This window comes from Saccopteryx leptura, chromosome 2 (genome assembly GCF_036850995.1).
Source record: "Saccopteryx leptura isolate mSacLep1 chromosome 2, mSacLep1_pri_phased_curated, whole genome shotgun sequence".
NCBI lineage: Eukaryota > Metazoa > Chordata > Mammalia > Chiroptera > Emballonuridae > Saccopteryx > Saccopteryx leptura.
This window is the reverse complement of record NC_089504.1, coordinates 125,488,039-125,512,810: the sequence shown is the minus strand read 5'-3', so window position 1 is coordinate 125,512,810 and position 24,772 is coordinate 125,488,039. Positions and strand designations below refer to the sequence as shown.

At 33.5% G+C, this 24,772-nt stretch overlaps 1 protein-coding gene across 2 annotated transcripts in view; it reads right to left on the bottom strand.

The window, feature by feature from the left end:
• MGAT4C (MGAT4 family member C) overlaps positions 1-24,772 on the bottom strand; it is a 489,918-nt gene that overhangs the window by 146,274 nt on the left and 318,872 nt on the right. The window lies entirely within an intron of this gene.

The following is a 24,772-nucleotide window of genomic DNA, read 5'->3' as shown; positions in this document are numbered from 1 at the left end:
TTTTGGACCCCATGCCATTTTGTCATGTATTTATAGTTCATCCTTTTATAAAAGAAAATTAGAAAACCGCTGAGTATTGTAGATATTAATGGTTGTTAGAAGAGTATAATAAAAAGCTGTCTTTGCAGAACATTGCTAAGCTTTTATGTCATTATTCATGAGTGACTAATGCATTCAAAGGAAGAGAGTGCTGATCTCCAAGGCTAGCACGATGGACAGGGGAGAGAAAAAGAATGGCTAAGAGAAAACCATTTGTCATATGTAAAGATCTAATATCAGGCTTGCCTAGAATGAAAAATTTTAGTTAAATTTAGAGGAAAAAAATGTTTTAAATATGTGAAGTTATCATTCATGGCATCTCAGATCACCAAGGACAAATCTTCTGGACAAGTTTAGATAACTGAATATTTTTAAAGCACAATTAACAATCCAAAACTCTATAAAGCAATAAATAGGATCTTAATTAATGCCATGAAACTATACTTTTATTATTTCTGTTCTCTTACCAGATCACATATATACTTCTCTAATTGTGGAGAGCAAAAATAATCATCAATAAGGCCTCTGCACTTGTTGTGCTCTTTGGCTATAAGCAATGGGAACAAGCTCTGGGTTAATAAAATATTCACATGAATTTATTATAAAGATATGGAGTAGTGCCCAGAATCACAGGAAACACTGAAAATCAAGGAGAATAGGATACAAAGAAGTTTCTGGAATCATGATAAGAGGAACTAATGAACAGTCTCATCAGGGTAACACCATTATTAAGAATCAGCTCTCAACTTTTTTTGGGGGGATCTTAAATATTTTTCAGTTCAAAATTCAGGTTCTATAGAGAAATATCCACGTGACTCTCAGAGGAGACTGTGTATGAGTTTATGTGTCAGGTTGCCTGTGAAGGCTGACAGGTGTAATTACCCAAGGAAATATTGAGATAACATTATTTAAAAAGAGGGGAAGGAGATGAATGCTGGTTAGATAAAAATGAAGTTATGAACTGTACTTGGACTCTGAACATGTTTCAGATCTATTTTTGTGTGCATGCAATAATTATGAAAGTGCAGTAATATTTACATAGTCCTCTCAGCTACACGCCTCACAGTGAGACTGATTAAAATTTGGCTCTTTTTAAATGTTTGTACTGTCTTTGATCTAGCAGCACCTTAATATCATGTAGAAGTCTATTGATTTACCAGGATAGAGTATGTGCTTTTCAGATTGAGATGATGTGTCAATACTTTCATCCCAAACACATTATTGCTACACTAAGAAAATTGTGGAATCTGGACACAAATTATCAATTGAATGTTGGATGAATCTTTGTTGTTACTTTCTTGATTTAGGGATAAAGTCTAACTATGGAAAGATTATATAAAAAAAGACATTTTGTTTTTTGAGACTAAAATTGTCATCCTGGCTTCTTTAGACTAAGTCAAGAATTTATATTATTATTAAAAAATCAATTTTGGCTTGACTTTAAAAATAAATTTGTAACATAAATAAGGAATTTGATTCTGCAAACAGTACTGTTTAAAATGGCAAAAAGTAGAGTCCATAAAATAATCATTCTGTAAGCCTACTGCAATATCAATGAATGTATTAACTGTATCCCTGTATTTATAAAGTATTAAATCTTTTTCATATCCAAGGAAAGATTCCTTCTGATACTTGTTATCATTTCTGAGCTGGAGTATAAAAATCCAGCTCATTTGTATTGAGTAGGGAAAAGTTTTGAAGAGAAATTGATCTTTTAGATGTTTCCTAAGGAATTAGGTTATAGTTTAGACTTTGCCTGAAATCACACACTTACTTTAGTTCCCTTCCTATACCCACATCAGTTTCTCCAGGAGCACTTTTTAAATAAATCACAAGAGCATAAATCATTATCTCAAGGTCTGCTTCTGAAGAAATGACCTAAGAGACTATTCTCTCCTATTTTCCTTCCTATATTCTGGTTCCTCTTCATTGCTCTTTATTGCCAACTTTTCCTTCTTCATATAAATGCTTGAGTTCCTCAGCACTCAATCTAAGACACTTTTCTCATCATACTCTATACCCCCGCCCTAGGCAATTTCATCCATTTCCTTGGCTAATGCTATAATCAATTTTTTCTCACTCACCTAAACTTTCTTCCAGGCTTCCAACAATATATCTAACATTCTCCTCAATATTTCCATCCAGATGTCTCACAGGCAACTCAAACTCAAAAACATCTAGAATGAAACCTTAATCTTTCTCAATTTTCACTCCATATATCAGGTGACTACATTGTGGAAGACAATCAACAACAGAATCATTAGCATAACAATCTATTATAAAACAATAAGGTAGAGAAGGCTCCCAAGGAGCATTTAATCTTGAGGAAGCAGGGTGGAAACTTTTATTTGGTTACTTTTAGGTATAGACAAACATTTCACATGAATTAGCAAGCTTTGAAAAATCTAGTTTGTATCAAGAGGAGTAGAGATGAATAGATAGATGCTAATGTTATGGGCAAGAGAACACAGGCTGGAAGAGGTGAAAGAGCACATACATGCACAGACTACAATGGGAAATTCTCAGTCCTTCACAGTCACTCCAAACTCCTCCTCCTGGGTCCTATGACTACTCTCCATCTTGCTTGCTTTACCCTAGAACAATTCAATAAATTTATCTGAATTACTCTAATAACTTTTGAAATAATCTTTATATACTCTGAGCCTCCTGTGATCTATTTTGGAATGCTTTGTTAAATATTTAGTGATTACAAGATGCTATAAAGGGCTATAAAGGTATAAGGATAAAATAATGAAATATACATTTATCCACCAGCTAGTTTAAGAAATCCCTTGTGTACTTTTCCTGGTCCTATTTGATTTTGTCCTCACTCAGATATGTCAATTGTTCTCAATTTTAGTTTTAACATTTATTTCCTTATTGTCTTTAAAACTTCATCATTTATGTGTTTCTCTAAAATATATTATTTTTCCTCTGTTTAAAATGTTTGACTATAAGGTAACACTAAATATTCTTCTTTCTTCATTCCAAATTAGATTTCTGATATTCATGTATGTTATGTAAAACCGTTGTTTTTAAAAATGTTCACTGCTATCTAAAATTTCATTGTACACAAATATAGTATAATTTATTTTTTCATTTTAATGTTGGCAGATTTTTGGTCTTGTCTCTTTATAACAATTAATTACTTTATTAATTAATATTCCTAAATTCATAGTTCAGGTAAACTATATTTCTTATGATGTACACACGCAAGGTTTTCTATAAACATTTTTAAGAACATAGTCTTCAGTCTTACTGGGTAGAGAGTGTCAAATAATTTTTCAAAGCATTTGTAGCAAATTTGTGTTCATACAGTAGTGTATGAGCGATTCAGCTGCTCTACATTTCTTCATGATTTCATAGTGTGGTTTAATCCATTATTTGTCCAGAAATTACTGTGACCTTTTACAAATGCAAATTTGATTAGGTCACCAAACACTGCCTAAAATCCTTTAATGGTTTCTCACTGATCCTAGAATAAATTCTAAAATTTTAGCATTGTCAAAGGATTCCTTCTGCTCTGACCTCTCCATTGGTTAATATTTTATAACATTTTTCTTGTGCCATCTCCACACTGGCCTATGGTTTCTCATTTCTGCCCAAGGTTTTTATACATGATAAACATTTTCCCGGAACTCTTTTATTTCCTACCTTTTATCCTGATTGCCACTTTAATCATATGTTAAATGCCATTATCCCAAAATTTATTAGGTCCCTTTATTAACAGCCATATTGTACATTGTGTTTTCTAAATGCAGCACTTATCGCAAAAAATAATTAAGAAATGTTGCATTTTTTATGAGCTCAGTAATAATCTCTATGTACAAATGAGGTCAATTATAGTCTATGGTTTGGTTATTCACAAATTTATTTTGAATAATTGGCAGGTACTTGACTAATAGTCAATGCTCATTATATATGTTGAATGGAAATAACCCCCCACCCCCCCACACACATTACACTTTATATTCTTTTTATTTCAGAATTGAAAAATTATTATTTAGTAAATATTTATGTCCCCTATACAGTCCCAATTTCCCCAAAATCTGAGTGAGGGGTATATTTTCTGTGCTATGTGATGTTGATGTTAGCCTTCACCAATGAAATGTGGAAGGCAAGTTGAAAACAGAAATTTGGATATGTTTGTCTTTTTAGGCATGACATCTTGTTTTTTACCAGCACCATGAGAAGAATATACTCTGACTTGCTGGTCTCTTAACAGGAAGGAAGTCATCTGAGGCCAAACTGGGACCAGTGTAGATCAGGTAAATATAAATATCATCTATTCAGATATTGAGATGAAAGTGCTTCTTTCAATAAATCACTGAGATTTGGTGGTTAATTGTAGGTGGCAAAAGTTAATAGACACATTAAAGTTTAAAAAGAGAATCAGTTCTTAAAAAAATACAACAGATTTGTTTTTTTAAAATTATCAATAAAATAAAATAAATCAATAAAAAGTTTAAATATACGTAGCAACTCAAAAATCATGTTTTACAAAATATCTTAGTTGAGAATAAAATATAAATTTAAACACTGAAAAATTTGAGTGGAGAAGTACTTTATATTAAAGTTTGATTATAATATATCCTTTCTTGTGTCAGCATGAAACAATCAGGTCCATGGCCATTATAAGCTATAAGTGACAATTTTCTTAACATTTTAAGGGCTATCTTTAAACTGAACATTTTCCATTAGCTGCACAGAAGGGGCTTTATAGTCTCTTTTTTTGTAATGACCCCTACTTCTCAAAGCTGAAATATAAAACACTCCTAAGCAATTACTAGCTATACCTAATGTTCAGGTTTAGCTTTTTAATTCTAGAAGAATAAAAGTTATTTAAGTTTCAGAGGTAGTGAATATAGCATAAGCAAAAGCTTATAATATCATTTAAATCATTCAGATAGCACAATTCAAATGCAAGATATATTTGATAAATCTTTTATAGGTTGAAGTAGCTTTCATAATCTCTAAACTCATAGACCAAGGAGAGAAAAACTAAAAAAGTAGTCTTTCTTCTTCACCTTGATATAAGGCTGATGCCAGAATTTGCCTCCTTTATTAGGAGACTCGGCATCACTTCTCACAAAGTGATGGTTTTATGCTAAATCCCAAACAACATCCCATGCGGAAGCAGGGATTCTAAGGAAACCTACCTCATCAACCCCTCCTTGGCTATAGTCAGTCTCACTAGTGACAAACATCTAACTGAAGTTAGGCTGATTCTCTCTCTGAAAAATAAAATGAGAATTGGAATCCAGGGTTAAATGATTAGATTTATTATATCTTCTCAAGGTCAAGTGATGTAAACATCGAGCACTTTCTGGTAGCCATGTGGATGCTGCAGACAGAAAGAGATGCCATGCATGGAAAAGAAAATCAAGCTGTTACAGCAGACCTGCAGAGATTGAAGATGGAGCTTCCTGTCTGGGTTCCAAAGAGCTTTTTAGTTCCTTTCTAAAGGAACGAAACACAGATACTGGTTTACCAATATGCCTGTAAGACTTTCCTGTAAGCAAATGAGATTATTTCATATCAAAACCTCCAATCTGTAATCACAACTGGACGTGAGGTAATGCCTGTGATGCCTCCGTGTGTGTGTGTGTGTGTGTGTGTGTGTGTGTGTGTGTGTTTTCTGTTCTCTCTTTTCTCCTAGCTAAAGTTTCCTGTAGACAATCTAACCTTTTCTTTTCTTTTTCAGGGGGATGTATATAGATATTGTATATATATCGATGGTTACAACTATGTTAGATAGAAGGAGAAAGGCATTGTGGTGCATTCTATAATTTTGTAGAAGGGAGAGTTCATAGACTGAGGTTGTTTTTTTTCCCTCTGTTTTATAACCAAAGAATATCACTGTGGACCAAATTGTGCCCTCCCACAACCAAATCTTTATATTAAAGCCCTACTCCTCAATGTGAGCATATTTGGAGATAGGGCCTATAAGAAGGTAAGTAAGGAGATAGGAACTATCAGGAAGAACAGGGAAGGGTAATAATTTGATAGTATTGGTGTTCTTATAAAAAGAGACACCATGTAGAGGAAAAGCCATGTGAGAACACAAGAAAGAAGGTGACCCTCTACAACCCAGAAAGAAAGCTTTCTCAACAGAAACCAAATTTCCATCCCTTTGACCATGGTCTTTCCAACTTCCAGAATTGTGAGAAAATCCATTTTTGTTGTTTAAGCCATTTATTCTATAGTATGTTGTTATGGCAGCCTAAGCTGACTAATACAGATACATAACAAATCCTGGGCATGAAGAGGGCCTATTTCTACCTGGGAGTCCCAAAATTTATATTGAAGCTGAATAACAGAGCAACTTCTAAGTTTCTATTGTTAATGGGACATCTCCTCTGGGATATATAAATATATCATCCATTAAAAAACACTCTGCTGCATGCTTAAGGATGACATTTTTTTTTTATATATAATTTTATTTTTTTAATGGGGTGACATCAATAAATCAGGATGTCTTTACGTATCAATGTTTCTGAGTTTTTGGGATATATACCCAGTAGAGGGATTGCTGGGTCATAAGGTAGTTCTATTTTCAGTTTTTTGAGGAACCACCATACTTTCTTCCATAATGGTTGTACTACTTTACATTCCCACCAACAGTGTATGAGGGTTCCTTTTTCTCCACAGCCTCTCCAACATTTGCTGTTACCTGACTTGCTAATAACAGCTAATCGAACAGGTGTGAGGTAGTATCTCATTGCCGTTTTGATTTGCATTTCTCTAATAGCTAAAGAAGATGAGCATCTTTTCATATATCTGTTGGCCATTTGTATTTCTTCCTGGGAGAAGTGTCTATTCATATCCTCTTCCCATTTTTTTATTGGATTCTTTGTTTGTTTGTTGTTGAGTTTTATGAGTTCTTTGTATATTTTGGATATTAGGCCCTTATCTGAGCATTTTTTTTAAACAAAATCAATTTACGTTTGCCTGACCTGTGGTGGCGCAGTGGATAAAGCATTGACCTGGAATGCTAAGGTCTCCGAGGCCTGAGGTTTACCCAGTCAAGGCACAAACAGGAGAGTTGATGCTTTCTGTTTCTATCCCTCACACTTTTCTCTCTCTCCACTCTCTCTAAAAAATCAATAAATTAAATCAATTTACATTTAATATATGACTACTCAGAATTATGTTGACTTTCCAACCTGCAGAATATTGCTATACAGAAAAGGAAGGAAACTCATAAACAACAAACTATAACAATGTAATAAGTACTCTAATTGAAGTATAACTTTTTATCAGATAAATGAAAAAAAACCAAATATATTAGAAATAAAGGAATATTTTCTATTTAGAGGTGTTTTTCTTTTGGGAAAAACTTAATGTCTCTCACCTGAATAATAAAACTTGAGGGCATTTCAATTCTTTGCAATTATAATATTTTATTTTATTTTAATGTATCAACATTATATTGCTAGGGGGAAGAATCAAAGACAAATCAAAATAATCCAATAAAAAAACAGATAGCTGATAACGTGGTGAGAAGAAAATAGAAGTAAAAAAAAAAAAAAGAAGAAGAAGAATGTGTCTTTATCAGAAATATAAATTACTAAGTATATTAGTATATGAGATTGTAGGTACTGTTGAGCCCAGCACATGAAGGCAGCAGGAACTAAGATAAAGAAGGTGGATCAACCAAAAAGACTATAGACTAAAGCTCTCATTGTGATAGTGATTTATGTGACTAGCTCCCATGATTTTCTTTTTCCAGGATGGGAACCATGTTGACTTTCTTGTGATACCAGCCTCTAGGACATAATAGATAAATTTCAGTGACAAGAATAAGAGATATAATCAAGTCCAAATATGGGGTTTGTTGAAGAAGGAGCCACTAAGAGGCACTAGGCATCCAGGTGCGACCATATGGACAAATATAAATAGAAAAAATCTACATGTATTATATTTAGACTTTTTACATAATACCGGATGCCCTTGTCCATGTTATGCCTTAGATTTTATATTTTTCATTTTAACTTAATATATAGTCACAGTAGGTCATGGTAATAAATGCTCTTCTACTTTGGCAAGTGAAATATTTCTATTACCAGGAAAGCTATATGCAAGGAAAATGCTGATAGCTTTCTCTAATTGAAACTACACTGCTGGTTATACCCTCAAGTGCAGGTCTTATATCTACTTATTTTATGATGTTAAGAATCATGGTAGTACTATTATTAAAATGGAGACAAAATATTCCTCAGGCTACAAAAAATCAGTGTGTGTGACCAAGGGGATTATGCATTACATTTCATCACTGAGTTGTCACTCTTGTGATATACTGTAGAGCACTAAAAGCTATTGTTTCTGTGAATTATAACCCCAAATACCTTCACTCTAAGGATTCATTTTTATCAGGGATCTCAGTATTACACATCACTGCTGTAATGTGGAACATATTTTCAGTGACATAGCTTAATGATATGCTATGGGCTGAAATAGAGTAATTATTGTTATAGGAAGCTTTTAAAAGAGATTTTATGTTTTAATTCCTATGTTTAAAGTTATTTGTTTCTGTAACAAGAATGTTAAAAATACTCATAAGTTATATTGCAAAATTATTCCTTAGGGATTTTAAATGATTTTCAATATTAAAAGATTCTTTTATGAGAAAAAGAAACTTTCAATATGTGCTCTTCATTTTGCATTGTTTCAGCTTGTGCCAAATGGTTGTTTTGAGGGAAAAAAAAGAAAACAAATAAAGGAAGATAAATACTAAAGAATTAGTTTTGATGCACTACAGTAAATCATAAGTAATTTCAGAGATAAAAAGCCGGTTGAAAGCAAAATCTTGCTAAATTTTCTCTAAAGCCATACAACATTCAAATAGTGTGTAAATATACTGCTCACAAAAATTAGGGGATATTTAATCCCCTATTTTAGCAGTATATTTTAAACATAATGAGAAATAAATCTCAATAACATACATGGTGATTCACCTCTAGCTTCTGAATTAAAAGCTGACCTGCTAGCCATTAAGGAATAATTAGAAACAACATGAGAGATACAACATTCAACACAGACTTGCTTTTTCCAGCTTAAGAGCCTAGTTACTTTAAAAAAAAAAATTGGTAGAAGACCATCATCCTGCTGCCCTGGCGATCAGTGTTTAATTTGTTGATAGCCTTGACAGTTGTAGCCAAAATATAATTGGCATGGGCCCTGGTGCAAAGAAAAATAAATCGAGTTGTGCACAACACTAAATAACGTAATTACCAACAATTGGACATTAATTACAAGATAGCAGATTCTCAAACACTTCTGAATTTGGCCAAAGCTAAACCTAATTATATTTTAATGTTGTGAAAACATCCCTATTTCTGAAATTATCAGCTGTTCCAAAGGTGCTTCTTATAGAATTTGTGATTCATAATGGAATATATCACGTGAGGATATAGAATATATTTATATCTTGGGATAATCTAATAATCACAGATAAATTAGTGAGGTAGAATTTATATTAATTTAGTTGTAATATATCTATTTTACATATTTTATTTGATCATTTTTTTAAAACACTGATATGCAAAGATATGAACATTATTTTAGGAGTATATATATAAAAATAAAGTTTTACTAATGATTACATTAAGAAGGAAGGGATCAGAAAGAGATGTTCAGGGCAAAAATATAGCTTCACTAAGTACCTTCCACCATAACAAAGGAGCCCTGTCAAATATTACACCCCAGAGGAACTTGGTCATAACACACTGCCAGCCACGGCCTTGACAACATTTATGTGAAAAATATTTTTTAGCATATTAAGTATTTTATTATAATTATTAATGAAAAATATATGGCAACCCTTTGGGACATGAGTAATGTGTACTTTTTAAAAATTAGAATAAGAGATAAAGAATATTCTCAAATTTCAACAACTTAGCAATGTCTGAATAAACATTTCCTTACTCTGTTTCCTATGATATGAAGACCTGAGGTTGTGTTCTATGAGTTCTCCTACCAGCCAGACCTTATATAATCCATTTATTCTTTTAGATCTGTATTCTAACTACTGTAACTGACAGGTTATTCTGTACAGAAGACCATAGGTAAAATGAGCATCTATGTTTTCTTGGAGAACTTACCTATTCTGTCCTATTTTTTCACTTCAATGCATATTAACTTGTTCAATTAGCTTAGAAAACATAATTGAACAAATTACATTTTCTAAGAAAAAAAAATATATTATATTATTATATATATAACTATATATATATATATGTATATTGGTCTTCCTGTTTCCTATACCACACATTCACTGTTCTGGATTGATATCAATAATTAGAAGTTATCTATATATTTGTGTATTTATTTATTAAAGCTATTTTTTGAAATATCATATTATTTTATAATTTATGCTTTGTGTTCTTTTATTCCATTTAAAATTTTCAAAGAACTTGCAAGTTATTTAACCCAATGACCCCTAATGAAACTTCATCTGAGAGAGTAAGGCACTGGAAATATCTATTTCCTTTTTCTGTGAAAACTTCTTTCTGTGAATTCCACACACTATTTTATTAATTTTATTAACTGGTTAAAATTTGGTAGTTTCTCAATTATTATCAGCATAATTTAAATGTTATTACAATTGAGATTCAGAGCCTTTAAATTTGACAACATCTACCTTACTTAATACTTCTTTTGTACATACTGATCATATTTTTTTCTAGATTATAACATGCACTTTTATATCCATTTGCCTTATCCTTGTTATTTCCACACTTGGAAATCTCTTATTTATCCTGCACTTGATCTACATTTAAAAAATGTAAAGTCTTCCCTACTACACATCTCTCAATTGACAGACTAAATCATTGGCTCATCTAAAAACTTTGTCTAGCAAATTTGTGTGTATATGTGTTGTGTAATTTTTACTTGTTGATTTTTAATTTTTATTGAACTTATTAGGTGACACTGGTTAACAAAATTATACTGGTTTTAGGTGCACAATTCTACAACACATGATATGTACTCGGTACTGTGTGTTCACCAATCCAAATCAAGTCTCTTCCCATCACCATTTATCCCCCTTACCCTCTTCCACATTCTCCCCCTCCCCCCCCCCCGGCAATCACTACATTGTTGTCTATACCCATGGATCTTTTCTTTGAATCCATCTCTACATTGATTTTTAGTTCATTTTGTTCATTACACTCCACATATGTGTAAAATCATATGGTATCTGTCTTTTCCTGAGTGGCTTATTTCATATGGCACAATGCTCTCTAGGTCCATGCATGCTGTCACAAAGGATAATATTTCACTCTTTTTTTATGGCTGAATAGTATTCCATTGTGTAAATGTACCACAACTTTTATTCAACTTTAAATGTATATGTGCCTTGGACCACAGAAAAGTGGATCTGAATATAGAAGTTCCTGAGACTGTGTGAGGTGAGGGTAAAAAGAAGAAATGAGATCACAAAAAAAGTTAAAGAAAAATATTATATAATACAATTATTATTTAAGATAATTTTTCCTTTCAGTAGTGGATACCTGGACCAAGTGTAAGCCTATTTGAATGGGACATCAAAGATGTTTACAGAAGAAAATTTGTCTCTCTACCTTCAAAGTTAGAGAAATTACTAAACCATGGTGAATCACTAAAGAAGAGATAAAGATGCAGGTCATTTTGGCTGAAAATTTTTATGCATAAGGTCTTAAAACCACTAGTACAAAGAATTTACAATTACACTGAAATTAGTGACTTATGTGGGTTGTACTATATAGGGAGGGTACCCCTATTTGGATGGCATAGAAGCCTGCACAGAATTATAAAATGGTCTCTCTAAGACAACATTTAAGAGACAAAACTATCATTAAATCTCAAACTTTTTTATGTCAGAGATCTATTTCCAAACAAATTATTTATTGGGTTCCAGTAAGAGGAAATCAAAATAGTAATATTTGAAAAAAATAAAAACAGAAGGATATTAACAATGTCATCAAAATCTGTTTTAAAGCATTTCATGTGGCACTACCAATTTTGAAGAGAAAAATAAAGTCAATGACTACCTAAAGGGTGGATTTCTTAAAGACTTCTTGAAAACACTTCTTTTCATATTTAAAAAATGCTGCTCTTACCAAAATCTCTTGAAATAAATTATATATGCAAGTCAGTGTTTCTGTAACTGTTTAAAATCAGCAGGACAGCCCACTTACATTCCCAGAGAGAAGGGCATGGAGCTAATTGACCCTGCCAGAGACTAAGTATGCCCACTGTGTTTCAATTTGGGGTGCAATTATATGTCTGTGCAAGTTTTCACATTCCTATTATTGCACTTCAGAAATCTGCATATTACTAAGATCTCTGCAATTGAAGAGGAAAAGGAGAGTATTCGCTAAACAATGCAATTAGAGCAGTATAGGCAATTAACTTTGCTATTTAGTATAACGTTGAGAGCACTAAAGACGGAAGTAATAAATATTCACAGACACTTCATTATTATACAGAATCACAGAATAGCCACACATTTTTAATACACAATGCAGGCAGCCATATTATTAAACTTAATGGCATCTGAGAAATGATGAAACGCTCACAGCCTTGAGCTTGTAATGAGATAAGCTTGTAGCTTGATCAGCATGCATACAGATCATCTCATCTGAATAAAATTGATGTTTGATTTTTATATCTCTCCTCAAGCACTGCTGAGTCCCCCTTTTCATTTTATGAACAATTATAGAAAGGAAAATAAAAGTTTAACCATGATACGACATATCAGTGGGAGGGTCTGCAATATATGTATAAAATTTTAAGTTCTTATCTCTAGTGTCAAATGTAAGATTTTATATGCATTGAAAAAATAAAAATTAGACTTGTGATGCTAAAGTATGAGAAATCTTTTAAAGCTTTTACATGAATTAAAATGTTTTTTAAGTGTGTTTAACATTCCAAAATGATAATAGCATTAATAGTTAATGTTAAAATGAATGATAACTAGACATGTAATTGCATTTTCTTTTGAAAATTTGTTTTTTCTCAAATCTTTATTTTAAAATCATAATTCTAAAAGAGATAAATGTGTCATAGATGTGTCCTTTTTGAGATCAAAATAGCAAAACGATATACTTCATTTCTTTTATTTGATTGAATTTACATTCAATATTTAAACTCCAAAGTCAATCATTTCCTTATATGCTTTTTAAGTGAGTTAGTTGTCAAAGGTTTAGAACTTAAAATAGATTGTAACCATCTCAAAGTAGGACAGTATCTTCTTCCCTGAACATTTTGTACAATGTCTAGTCACATTTAGCATTCTAATCATTTAAAGAGTATGAAGAACAAAATTTCAATTTTTACTTCAAACTTGTACTTGGAAAGAAAACTACAAAGGAACCATTTAAATCAGAGACTCCTTATGGGATGATATCCCCATAACTCTTAAACACTATTTATATAATAAACTAAGTTAAAATTCAAGTTTGCTTTCTTGAATCACTCCATACTAATAGCTATTCATTTCACTGTATTTATATAGATATCTCCTAAGTGACATAATTAAGGTTAAAATTTAAAAAAAGCCCACATATACAATAATGCCTGGCAAATAATATATGCTCCATTAGTGATAGTTATTACTCAAGAAGTATCCTTACATGTCAACTCCTTCTAGTCCTCTTGTAAGTCTACCAAGATTCAATTGTGTTAGTTCTCATAGGTCTTTTTGCAAGCTTTATTTAAAAAAATCATAATATTTTGAAAGACTCTTCAATCAGATTCCAAGTGCTACTAACTTTCTCTTTAAAATAAAAACAAAAACAAAACCCCAGAAAATATTGCAATGCATTATGGGAATGGCTTATATAGGAAATTGTCAGGGGTCCCTCAGATAACCTTCAGGTTCAGTAATTCTCTAGAAGGGCTCATGGGGCTCATCTAAGCTGTTATAATCATAGTTATGGTTTGTCACTGATAAAAGATACAATTTAAAATTAACAAAGGGAAAAGGTATATCAGACAAATTCTGGGAAAAATAAGATGGTACCTCCAGATATCCCTTTCAGTGCAGTCACATGGGAGCATGCTGATCCTCTCATCAACAAAGTGTGACAACACATGCAAAGTACTACCAATCATGGAGAGTCACCAGAGCATTTGCACCCCGAGTTTTGTAACACAGGCATGTAGTGCCTACAGAGCTAATCCCTACTACTCAGACTTCAGCCTCCCTCAGAGCAGTAAGAGGCATTCGCCATAAATCATATTGCTAGCTTAATCTCATTTGGTCAAACTGGTAAAATATGAACCCAGACATTGGACATACAAGACTAGGTGTTCACTTTAAATACAGAATTGCCCAAGGTGTTACGCATGTAAAAGATATTCTTAGCATGTAGAATATTTCAATGGTTCAAAGTTATCTTCCAAGAACCAGCCTCAGGTCTTACAGAAGATAAACCCTTCTTTGAAATGTTTAGGGTTTGAACAACACAAACCTGCTGAATTCACTCTTTTCTGACTCGAAATATAAAATGTAATTCAAATCTATTGACCAACATGCAGAGAAAAATAAGTATGTATCTCAGTACCATATGAAAGGACTGGTTAATGAATACATCTATGAATTTTATTGAAATAAAATCTTATTAATTAATTACAACTTTAAAAAATAATATCCTGCTTTAAATTGCTTTTCTAGTTAACTGACCAATTTTTATAATTCACGTGCCTTATTCAATGTTAGGCATAACTGATATTTGCAGCTTGTGCCCTGGTTTATGCCTTCATGCCCTGGTTCCTTAAATGGAGCCTCACCTTATTCCTGCCACTGAGGTTTCCTATAATCTTGTTTGCCCCAGTCTCTGGCTTTAAAATTCTAGGCCTCAGGACTAGTGTCCCCAATTCTGGGACCTGAACATCAGGATTCCACCTGTCTTCTCAGGCTCATACCTACCACCATGTTTGCATCGGTCAAGTTCAGTAATCCTGCCAGTATACTGACCTGCTGCTTGGGACTCTCTGAGACTGAGTGCCTAAAATGGTACGTTAACTTCAGCCCTTTGATCTCCTGCCACATCAGATGAGGCTTTTTTTGCAGTTCCATGGAGTTCTCTCTGAAGCATTTTCCCTACAATGGTAAGTAAATTTATAATGTTTTCCAATCTTTATAAGGGTTCCTCTTCTCATGTGGTAGCTTTCACATGACTACTGTGTTTGGAAATTTATATCTTATCCATACAAAATACATTCAATAAGTATTTAGGGATTTAGTGAGTGACCATTAAATACTAGGCACTGTTCTAGTGCCAAGAAATATATGAATATGTAATTCGAGCAGTTGAATGTTTAGGTGGATATATGTATTTTCTTTAACACATGCATATACATAGGGTCTCAGTCTTTTCCTTAATAAACAATAATAAGATTAGAATGTAGAACTGCCTTTCAAATTAGTCCCTTGTTATTTATCATCCTACTTTCCTTTTATAGTTTCCCCTGAGTTTTCTAGGGCTTTGTTAATGTGTCCAATCCTCAGATTAGTTTTCAATCCCACTAAGGATATTATACACTGATCCTGAGAGTACAAACTGTTATATTTTCCACTCTACACATTCTAATCTTCACCACTGATTGTAAAACTAATACTCTTTGCTCCTGCATGCCCCCAAATGTGGTGGAGAATGCCATAGGGTCACAACCTTTCTCACATTAAAAACAAAGAATACAAAAGTGGATTGCCTTTTTTTGATACAAACAGCTATAAATCCAACAAGCACACGACCTCTAGATTTGTTCCTAGAAGTAATCTTTTCAATTCACTGTTAGTCAGACTACAGGAGAAAAATATCTACCCTCACATTAATATATCAGCACACAATCGATAAATATAACAAAATAAAACATTTTATAGATTGTCCATAAGGTAAATCATAAAAGTATAACCCTAAAAACTACAAAAGAGACAGAGTTGAATGTCCATTCCAACAATGAATCACCTGAAGACACGGTTAACACTTTATCTCACATGGTCTGTTACAGGTTACAAAGGGTGAAGATGAACTTTACACTATCGTAAAGAATAGATTCTGATTTTAAAAACAAAAACATTTTAGTTCTGTAGAATAACATTATTAATTAAAGCATATTGAAAAAATGCAAGTTATAAGGATTCATATTCATACAAAATACATTATATTAAGTGACATGTAGATTTGTTGCTGAGTGTATGTGAATATAATTTTTGTCTGGAAGAATAAATAAAAGTTCATAGCTTATTGCCCTATTAGACCTTTACCAATTTTGGTTCTAATTCAGAAATCTTATCCTAATGTTTCTTTATTAAATTGTATATTTCATATACATCATGTAAACATATTGAAACATACGTATTTTTCATATGCTTGCTCTTTGGGCCAACTTTAACATTCTGTCATTAATAAGTTAAATATACTGCTCACAAAAATTAGGGGTTATTTTAAAATGAACATAATGATAAAGTATCCCCTAATATATGTTTATTTTTTTGCACATATAAATGAAAATATTCACATTATACAAGATTATTGAGTTTATCTTTCTGAAAATAATAGTATATATCTGGAGACCACTTCCATGTAGATAACTATGAACAGTTGTGATTATATAAAGAATTTATACAAAATATACATGAGAATGGTCTTATTTACAGACTACAAGGAATGCATCTATAAATTTCATTATGTCCTTAAAAACACTCGAGGAATATTTTTATGTTATTATTAGGTAAATTACAAATCAGAAATTTACCTAATAAATTTACCTAATAAATCCTATAGTCTCACAACTAAAAAATGTTAGAAAGAAAATATAGCCTTGGTCATTCTGACTCAAAATTTTATTATTATTTTTTTCACAAGAGCAAGATAATTTTGCAGATAAAAACTGGCTTCATGAATGGACCTTGAGGACACTATGGCAAGCAAAATGAGTCAATCAGAAAAGCTAAGAAAGATATGGTTTCACTCATATGTGGGATATGAAACTGAAACTCACAGACATAGACCAAAGTGTGGTGGTTACCAGGGGAACTTGCAGGGGGATAGTAAAGATTAAAGGGGACCAAACAGTAATAAAAGATTTTACTTTGGATGGTGGGCATAAAATGCAGTATAGATATGATGTATCATGGGATTATATACTTGAAACCTTTATAAGTTTATTAAGCAGTGTCACCCAATAAATTTAATTAAAAATTTAAAAAAGAGAGAAAATAGCTTAATTTGTTATAGAGTAAATGGGAAGTTTTGTCAGTCTCCCTGCCCTTTAATCCCATCCCCCGTAGTAGTGATGTGTAGGATTGCTGTAATTTAGGTTTTGTATAATGTAAAACTATCACTTAATCTACATCTCACCCAAAGGAGTTACATCATAATTGGGAAGGACAGATCACGTAGAAAATGCAAATACTCTCATGGTGTCAGACATTTTGGAATAGGGAAAATATAAAAAACAAGTTCACGTGTACTGTAAGATTTTTATATATAATTGTAAAAGTTTTAACTAAAATAGTATTCATGATCTAAGTAGGTGATTAAGTTTCTCTTTTTTTAACTTATGACTTTCCATTATATAATTATAATATGCATAATGATCATTGAGTACTCCTGAATTTAAAATTACAATTATATCTATAAAGATTTTAAAATATGATAATTTTAAAGTATTATTTCTTCAAATAAAAATTAATTCACAAAGAGATTAAAAGCAATGCATAAAGAATATATCATGTAATGCAAATTAAATAAGTGTCATTATTGCCTTCTTATTCACTCCACTCTTTAATATGCATGTTCTTGTTATGCAAGTAGATAAAAATAGACTCAAGAATCCTAAGAAAATGACATATCCATGTATTTAACTTCAATAATTCAGTGACAAAGAATATTACCTAGAAAAATATAGGATGCTATCCTATCTTGAGATAATTGCAATATGTTTTAAGCAAAACCTATGACAACAAACTTACTTCAAAAAGCATATAAGAAAATGACTGACTATGAAAATTTATATACTGAATGTAAAAACTCTGTTGCATGAATATAAGTAAAGTATATAGCTTCCTATTTTCTTGAAGGGCCCCAATAGTTAAAGGTGATTGAAAATGATGATGAACATATCATACTGTCAAATGAAAGTTTAAAATATACTTATTTTACTGACAATGATACATTTAAGTTAGATGTTAGATCATTGACTTTACATATACATCTTGTTTTGGTAAACTCCACTTACTCAAAAGCAGAGATCATAATGACATTTGACTACATATCCAGGCAACAAGGTAAACCTCTCATACATATGCATTAATGTATTTATTTAGTGTGTATGTCTCATACATCATTGCCTTATCTTCCAAGTCTTGTCAGAACTTTAAAAATATAAAAGTCATAACAGTATAAAATTAGAATTTTGACCATTTTATCCACTAAAGATGATGAGTGTTTTTATACATTTTTATTAGAAAAATAAGATGTTAATTTTTGAATATGGCTGCTCTATACTAGGAATAAAATGTTAAAATGTAATTGTTGAAAATATTTAAAAAGTAAATGGTAACAATAAATAATAAAATAAAAAAAGTTATATTACTTTATCTCTGAGTACAAATATTTTAAAAGAATCAACAACATAGAAGGAGATGCTGAGGGCCTGAAATCCCTTATGTGTGCTTATGAGAACAGTGAACAGTCCTGGCTGGGCTGTTCTGTTGGTTAGAGCACGGTCCCCACAGACAAGATTGCAGGTTCCATCCCTGGTCAGGGCACATGCAAGAATCAATCCAATAAATGCATAAATGAGTATAACAACAAATCTCTCTCTCTCTCTCTCTCTCTCTCTCTCTCTCTCAAATTAAGAAATAAAAATTTAAAAAAGAACTGTAAACAATTACATAAATTATAAAATGAAAATTAGAAACTTTTAAGAAAACAATGAATACAGTGTTACCTATTCATTAAAAATATTAAATACTTAAAGTTTTTCATAATCATTTACAAAAATATAACTGAGGATAAGGCCTTTAAATATGATTCTAAGTCAATGAATATTTAGGGACAACCATGTATGTAATGCTGGTGGTTGAGGCCAGGAAAGTTCACATTGAATTCGGGCAGATGGTAGAGGAACTACAAAGCCAGAAAGCATCTGGCCATTACCGGTTTATTGGAGGCTCACAAAGACAGGAAAGTGAATAAATGAAGGAAAACCTGCTTTTCACAGTGAAGGGCAAGGGATCAGGGAAACCGTATCTCACAGTGGTGGGAGAGCAATCTGGGAAAATTGACCCTGAGGGAAAGCACTGTAGCCTTACATAGACTATAAGCACGTGCACACACTAGTCAGGCAAAGTGCTTACAGCTGGTAAACCAGCGAGCGAGCCTAACACAGCTGTTTTACCCATGATATATTAGATCAGTGGTAGTCAACCTGGTCCCTACGGCCCACTAGTGGCCATTTCAGCGTTCATGGTGGGCAGTAGCTGAGCACCCAGAGTATAAATAAAAAGATAGATTTAACTATAGTAAGTTGTTTTATAAAGATTTATTCTGCCAAACTTAGCAAAAATCTGACATAATGTACTTGGTAAGTAATTATTATTATATGCTTTAATTTTCTTTAATTCTGCTTTATAAATTTTATAAAGAAAAGCTACTTCCCTACTTTATAAATCACCATTACTGTGGAACCAGTGGGAGGTTAGAAAATTTTACTACTAACAGAGATACAAAAGTGGGTGGTAGGTATAAAAAGGTTGACTACCCCTGTATTAGATAAATGTTATAAATTGGGAAAGTAATTATTTATTAAAGATAAATTGAAACTGCATAAAGCCTAAATAAATTATTTGTTTAAATAGGTTTTCCGCACTAAAAAAAAAACTGTCTTATATCTCTAATAATTTGTGGTATATTCTACTCAGGTTTCCAATAAATGTAAAAACTAAACTTCTTGTTTTAAATACTGTATTCTTAATCCTCAGGTTAAAACTTTCAAAGCTGTCTTAAATGGTTTCATGTGTGATATCTACCTAGCAATTCTGTTACAGTAAGACTGAGATGGGCCTTAGAAATCTACAGTTCTTTTTAAAATTGTATTTAATTTTTTAAAATTTTTATTGAAATTATTGGAGTGACATAGGTTAATAAATTCAGGTGCACAATTCTACAATACATCATTTGTATATTGCACTGTATGTTCACCACTCCAAGTCAAGTCTCCCTTTATCACCAGCTATCCCTCTTTTTCCCTCCTCTACCTCCTCTCACCTACTTCCCTCCTGCAATCACCACACGGTTGCCTGTGTCTATAAAGTTCTTTTTTGTTGTTGCTTTGCTTAATCACTAGAAATCTGCATTTTGGTAAGCAATTTAGGCAAATTTGATTCAGATATGGTGAGGAGCCTTCTGTGACTAAAAACTCTACAATTAGTGATTAAATACTGCTAATCTTCCTTTGCAATACTTTATATTCTCTACTCCATAGTTAAAATTTTCAGTATATAACTTTACTGCTATATAATAATGATTAACTTTTATCAGAATTTCTTCATATAGCCTTTCCCTATAACATATTAAAAATTAATACAATTTTAGAGACCTAGAACCTGTCATTCTCATCATTGAGTCTTTGCCAAGAATTTATTTATTTATTTATTTATTTATTAGATTAGCTAATTTATTTATTAGATTATTAAATACATACATGTTATCACTAGATTTCAATCCTGGAAAAGCACAATTTCAATCAGATCACCATTTGCCTAAGAATGTTTAATGGCTGCCAATCAGAAAAATTAACACTTTTCAAAATTATAACTTGATAATTTAATTTTTTGATTAGATTGACTAGGACATCACACAAAACCACTAAACTTAAATTAGTACCAAGATATTTCATTATTTCTTAATATTTATCCTTAACTACTTAATTTCAACCCATCAATGAATATATCAATATTTTTGCAAATTCTTGTCATTATTCTTTATAAAACTTGTTTTTTGCTCATATGTTACTCTAAAATATAATTGTAAAACACATGCACACATAAAGATATGAAGGTATGAATGACTATAAGCAGCGACTTCTCAATTATATATATGAGAAGACAATTAACATGCCCCTTAGGTAAAGCACGCTAGAGATCAAGGGACCTGAGTGCATTTTAAAGCATAGTTAGAGATTAAATAAGCAAAGACAAGAAAAAAGTTTTATAGACTTGCTGAACCAGAAGAATTTGAGATGCCTTTGGGAAATATAGTAAATCAATTTGACAGAAGCATAGAGTTTAAGAGAGTAAAGTATGAAATAAGTTTTAAAGGATAGCTGTGTTTTAAGAGGTTATGCCTGCCGGGCTGAAAAATTTGAGTTTATCCTGTAGGCTATGGGTGTTAACTTGATGAGTTTGGTAAAGGTAAGTGGATACCAAAGTGGTACACAATAGAAAATATCCAATGTCTTTATTTTAAATTATGGGTTTTTTTGAGGTTCAATAAAATAATGTATTATGAAAAGTTATTCTGATTGTAATAGTCTTCATTAGTCCATCAATGGAGAAATATTTAAAAAGGTGGTTTATAATATACTGTATAAGTCAGAAATTTTAAATGGAGAATTACCACTCTCTAAATGGTATATTACCATTTGTAATTTTAGAAACAAGGTAGAAAAGGGAGGGTAAGGCACAGATAATATACAGCTTAAATAGAAGCATTAATGTAACTTTATATAATATTAGTTGGATAATTGGGTTAATGTCTTAATGTGTAATTTTTATTTCACATTACAGAAATACTAATCAAATTACTCAGTAGTCAAGTCAATGCCAAACAGTGTTAGAAAAAATTCTCTCAAGAGTTAGTTAAGAGCAGTGTTCCTCAGATTTTTGATATATCTAAAAATTAACACTAGGTGTGTTTAAAATGCAGATTTTCAAGCCAAAGCCCAGATTTTAACTTAGTAGTTCTGGAGTAGAGTCTAGGAATTTGCAAATTATTGACCAGCTCAGTGACTCCGTTAAGAGACAGAGAGAAATAAAAAGAGAGAGAGAGAGAGAAAATAAAAGAGAAAAAAAGAGAGAGAAAAAAAGAGACAAAGAGATTATTCTGGGATTGAGCATGCCTTTATTTCTTACTTGAACCGGATAAATGGATGATGGGTAAAACAGAGTGGATATTATTAGGAGACTCAAAGTAGAGGCAAGAACCAGCAAGCAAAGGTGTTTTGCCTTAACTCAAAAGGTTCAGATTAGAAAAGCCTTCCAGAATCAAACTAAAACCTCTGAAGATTAAAATCTTGAAACCCTCCAAGGCTTCAGAATAGGGAAGTAATAATATGAGTGATGTTTAAAGGAATATTGACTGATAGGACAAATTGTTAAGCTTTAAAGACAAGTAGAAGCTTAAGAATGAAGTGATGAAAATGAGCCTTAAGGGAAGAGGTACTGACAGTAGAAAATAAAATGTCAGAAAACATATTGGTAAAAATCTTAAACTTGCTTTCAAATAAGAAGTGAATATTAAATATATTCAAAAGTCTTCACTACAAACAATAATAACAGCAACAGCAATAAAAAGAATAGCATAATCTTCAACTATTTTCTCAGACATTTACTTGCATGATCTTTCAACTCCAAAAGAGCTCAACAGCAGTTTGTATTGCTTCCTTTTACTTTCATAAAGAAAAAAAGTCTTTTAAGGATTCAAGTGTTTGGTACCTAGAACTTTATTCAACTCTGTCTAAAGTTGTCTTTGGTTTTTGTGAGATCAGTTGGCAATGGGGGAAGGTCACATGAGGAACCAGACCCAGGAATTTTGGCTGGAACTGCCCACACCCATGCTCGCCAAAAGAAACTTCCCAGGAAACTTTGAAAAAGAGCAACTGTCTGTCAGCCAATGGGATTTTGCCACATCACATCAACTTGACCACCTTAATAACACTATAAATTACCCCCACACAAATCCCCCGTGTGACTTCTCTGGCCCCCATCTGGTGGACCAGAGAACTTCATCCGGGAAGCACTCTACTAAATAAAGCTTTTGTTGTTCCACACATTCATGGCTACGCCCTTCTTTCTTCCTTGGCGGGAAAAATACCTTACATTTGGTGCCGAAACCTGGGAGGAGTTTGAAGCCTGCTGAGGCTGCTCCTCTCCCCTTCCCTTCCAAGAAAAAACCAGGACCTCTGACCTCCAACCCACTTCAGCACATGGTGCGGTAAGTCCCCTGCCTCCAGCCTCCCCTCAGTTCTTTCCGCTGAGACTCTCTGTCTGTAATTGCAGCTGTGTCAGGGACCTCTTATCTGTTCTGAGTGCATATGTGCCCGTGGAGACGTCCTGGACACATCCACTCTACCTAACCATCCGGTGGCCAGAGCTTGCATTGTGGGACGCCAATTCTCATCTCTAATCACTCCGAGGACTGAGGGCAGCCATGGGAAGCACAGGAATCTAAACCTGACTCAAAAACACTCCTGGAGTGCCTTATCCGAAATCTCTCTCTCCCTAAAGAAGAAGAAACTGTTCTTCTCCACTGTGGCCAAGCCACAGAACCCACTGGATAACCAGACCAGGTGGCCTCCTGAAGGGACTTTCAATTTTAACATCCTCACCAATTTAACTATCGCCAAAAAAACTGGCAAATGGTTGGAGATCCCTTACACTCAAGACTTCTAGTATTTGCACTCCTGTCCTAATCTCTGTGCTGCCTGTTCTACGGTAAAGGCTCTTTTTGGCCAGAGAAACCTCAGCTATACCCTCCACTCCTGATCTTTACTCCTTTGCCGAACCCCAGCTCTCTTCCCCTCCTGCACAGCTCCCTCCGTCCTATCGGGCTTCTCCCCTCCCTTCACCGAATACTGTTTCTCATTCACCTGCAAATACCAGCCCCTCTTTCCCCTCCCCTGCCAGCCCTCCTCTGCCAGCCATTGGCCATCACACAGGTTTTCAGGGCTCCTGACCCCATGGCCCAACCCCAATCTTCTTGCAGGAAAGCCTGGCCTTGTCCTGCCTCTGGCTCCAGCGTTTCCAGCTGGATCTGTGTGCCAGGCTTCCAAGGAGCCCTCCTCCTCTTATTCTCAACCCCAAACCCCTATGCAAGACCTGTGCTAGTAGGAAAAGGCCAAGGCTATTTTACCAGGCTCACATGCAGCAGAAGGTAATGCTCCAAACCCAGGCTCTTGTGGCAGTCCTGAGGCCAGCAGAGCAACTGGGGCAAGGCATAGAAAGTCCTCGACCCAAGCCCAGGCCACAAAGAGGAATCCCACCAGGAGCTTGCTGTAAATGTGGCGAGGAGGATCACTGGTCCTGGCAGTGCCCCTGCCCGAGGCTGCCCACTAAACCCTGCCCTGACTGCAAGCAGCCTAATCACTGGCAGAGTGATTGCCCCTTTTGGGCAACAGACTTGTCCTCAGCGCCTCTAAGTGAAGGACAAGCCACCCTAATGGGAGGCCAAGCCAGACAGGTGGGCTCACCACTTGAACTCCTGGCCTCATGGACGACTGATGTGGCTCAGACTAGGAGACCCCCATCACCCTTGTCGAGCCCAGGGTAATGCTACAGGAGTGTGTAAGTCCATCTCATTTCTGTGGACATGGGGGCTATCTTCTCTGTTTTACCGTCATACTCTGGACCTCTAGTTCCCTCAAAGGTCTCGGTTATGGGAGTGGATGGGACCCTTCTTTTCTCCATCACACACTACTCCTGACATGCAGTTTGGATGGAATCCTCTTTTTCGCACTC